Source organism: Amblyomma maculatum, chromosome 1 (genome assembly GCF_055883805.1).
Source record: "Amblyomma maculatum isolate TAMU_Amacu chromosome 1, ASM5588380v1, whole genome shotgun sequence".
Lineage (NCBI taxonomy): Eukaryota > Metazoa > Arthropoda > Arachnida > Ixodida > Ixodidae > Amblyomma > Amblyomma maculatum.
In genome coordinates this window covers 209,432,311-209,436,062 of record NC_139344.1, presented here as the reverse complement: position 1 = coordinate 209,436,062, position 3,752 = coordinate 209,432,311, and positions in this window count along the sequence as shown.

Here is a 3,752-nt window from a genome sequence, read left to right as displayed (position 1 = left end):
CAACGTCCGCGCGATGCAAGCCTTCACGTCCCGGCTGGAAGCGCGCCTTATCGCGCAGGAAGTGTACACAGTGTGCCATTCATTCCTGCTGCAGAACCCGTATCGCGCGCTGATTTTCGGGGGAGACTGTCGAATGGCGCGCGTGCCGATGGCTATGCTCCCCGCAGACCGCCATGCTGAACTGCTCGCCGCGGCAGCGCTCCGGCGCCGTAGCCGGTGCGTTTTTCGTCTGCACTTTCTTATCACGGAGTGATGAACAGATATCCACTTATCTGATTTGCGCTTCAACAATTGACGGCGCCAGTTTCAACGCAGTTAGAATGGCTTGGTACAGTCGTGAGCAAAAGTGGTATACAACACTCAGCCGGTGGCGGAGCTCCTGAAAACTGCATTCCAAATTCATTTAGCAACAGCTATCTGAGATTTTGGGTATCAGCGAGCTCAAGTGGACCGGAATGGGAGAATTTAACTCCGGCGACCATTATGTCTTATTGTGGGCACGAATCCAAGAGAAGGAATGGGGTCGCTCTCATAGTAAACACAAGAATGGGCAGAGCAGTGCTAGGGTACAACCCCAAAAACGACCGAATGATTTCACTTCGGATCCAAGGTCACCCTTTCAACATAACAGTTATCCAAGTCTATGCACCGACCACTACTGCTGAAGAAGCTGACGTTGAGAGATTTTATGCGGACCTACAATGCCTTTTAGACCGCACCCCATCATCAGACGTCGTTTTTCTCATAGGAGACTGGAATGCTAAGGTCGGGAGTGAAGAAATATCCGGAATTATAGGCAAGTTCGGTCTTGGCGAGCCAAATGAAGCTGGGCAGAGGCTAGTAGAGTTTTGTCAAGAAAACAACCTGACCATAGCGAATACTCATTTTCAACAGCACAAGAGGCCCCTGTACACATGGACTTACCGGACGGTCTGTACAGGAATCAGATCGATTATATTCTTTGCCGGCAGAGATGGAGAAGCGCTATACAAGCAGTAAAAACAAGGCCTGGGGCTGATTTTGGCACCGATCATCAGCTTCTTGTTGAAAAAATTAAGCTTCGATTGAGGAAAACGCAGAAAACTAGAAGGCCTTTCAGGTATGATCTGGATCAAATTCCATTAGAATATGCTGTGGAAGTGAGGAATCGATTTCAAGAATTAGATCTAGAAGACAGAGAGCCCGAAGAGATGTGGACTGATGTTCGTGATATAATACAAGAAGTTGCTACTAAGATAGTTCCAAAGCAAAAGAAATGCAAGAAAGCAAACTGGTTATCTGAAGAGGCTTTGCAAATAGCTGAGGAAAGGAGGATGGCAAAAGTTATGGGCGAAAGAGAAAGATACAAGGATCTCAATGCGGATTTTCAGAAAATAGCAAGGAGAGATAAGAATGCCTTCCTGAACATACAGTGCCAAGCAGTTGAGGACAACAGCCAATTAAGGAACACAAGAGCTCTGTATAAGACAAAGATATCAAAGGAAGCTTCTGTGCTAAGCTGGGCGTGATAAAGGACAAACGAGGCAAGGACCTCACTGAAGCCTCAGAGATAAAGAAGAGGTGGCAGGAATACACAGAAGAACTGTACAAGAAGGACCCGAATGTGCAAACTCAACATAAGACGGTTGTGATTACTGATCTCGAGCCGGGCATCCTGAAGACTGAAGTTGAATGGGCCTTAGCCAGCCTTGCTAAGAGCAAAGCTAGCGGAATTGATGGCATTCCAGCTGAGTTGCTTCAAAACCTCAACCATGACGCTGTTAACATTCTGCATACATTATGTCAGAAGATTTGGACAACCCTGCAGTGGCCACAGGATTGGAGGAGGTCAGTTTGCATCCCCATTCCAAAGAAAGGCAGTGCCAAAGATTGTTCAACTACCGCACGATCGCGCTTATTTCGCATGCTAGCAAGGTGATGTTGAAAATCCTCCAAGGTAGGCTGCAGCAGTATGTGGATCTGGAGCTTCCGGACGTGCAAGCTGGGTTTCGCAAGGGCAGAGGAACTAGAGACCAAATTGCCAACCTTCGCTGGATCATGGAAAAAGCAAGAGAGTTCCAGAAACCCATCTACTTCTGCTTTATTGATTATGCGAAAGCGTTTGACTGCGTAGATCACAGCAGATTGTGGCAAGCTCTCCAAGAGATGGGAGTTCCAATTCACCTCATCTGTCTCCTCAGGAACCTGTATGAAGGGCAAGAGGCCACAGTCAGAACTGGGCATGGTCTTACTGATTGGTTTCCGATTGAGAAAGGAGTGAGGCAAGGCTGCATACTGTCGCCCTGCCTATTTAACCTATATGCAGAGTTCATCATGAGGAAGGCCGGTCTGGACGAGTCTTCAGCTGGAGTGAAGATTGCTGGAAAACGAATCAACAACCTTAGATATGCGGATGATACCACTTTAATGGCAGAAAGTGAAGTGGAACTCAAGAGGCTTCTGATGCGCGTACAAGAAGAGAGTGAGAAGTTTGAGCTTAAACTGAACATTAAAAAGACAAAGATCATGGCGTCTTGCCCTATCAAGTCCTGGAGCATCCATGGACAAGAAGTGGAAGCTGTGACAGATTTTCTCTTCTTGGGCTCCAAGATTACCTCGGAAGGAGACTGCAGCCCTGAAACTAGGAGATGCCTGCTTCTGGGAAAGAGAGCAGTGGTTAGCCTTGACCGCCTAGTAAAGAGCAGAGACATTAGTCGGCCAACCAAGATCCGTATAACTCGTGCTATGGTCTTTCCAGTTGTGATGTATGGATGCGAGAGCTGGACTGTGAAAAAGGCTGACCGCCGAAGAATTGACGCTGAATTGTGGTGCTGGCGAAGACTCTTGAGAGTTCCTTGGACTGCCAGAAGATCAAATCAGTCGATATTGTCGACCATAAACCCTGACTGCTCATTGGAGGGTCAAATTCTAAAGTTAAAGCTCGGCTACTTTGGTCATCTGATGAGAAGAGAGGAGTCGCTGGAGAAAGATCTGATGTTGGGAAAGGTTGAGGGTCGCCGGAGAAAGGGTCGGCAGCGAACGCGATGGTTAGATAGCATCCTCGAGGCACTGCAGATGAAGTTATGTGATGTTAGGAAGATAGTGAGAGACCGGAAAGCGTGGCGTGACATGGTCCATAGGGTCACGAAGAGTCGGACACGACTGAACGACTGAACTGAACTGATCTGAGATTTAGGCAATAGTGACGGTGCACCATTTTATCCATATGAATGTTTGACTGTCGCTGTCCCTGTCGCTAGATGGCATCTCAATACAGTTTTCCCGAGCACTGTTGACGGTTGAGTGTTGTATACCACTTTTGCTCACGACTGCACGTGGGGCTTAACGTTTAGAACCCGCATGAGTGCTTTCAGGGACGCCGTAGGGGCGGGCTTCGGATTTATTCTGTACCACTTATGGTTCTTTAACCTGCACTGGCATCGCATTGCGTTTGTTGCATTTCGCTTCTATCCCAAGTGCAGATGCAACGGTCGTACTTCAACACGCAAGAAGTGTCTTTTTTCATTTATATTTCTGCGCTGGAAGCTGGGGCTAGGGGTGTGCAAGGTTAAGATTAGAAATTTGTGGAATATATAGAAGCGCAGCGCATACATAGAATTATAATTATAATTTATTATGTAAAAAACAACAAGTTATTTATTGATGAAGGCTCGAGGCATTTGCGGAACTCGTACATTACGTCCAGCAGCGCTGAAATTTCTTTCGCAGCTCGAACCGGGGGCTCGAATGTCTGACCGAATTCGCGCGGTTGA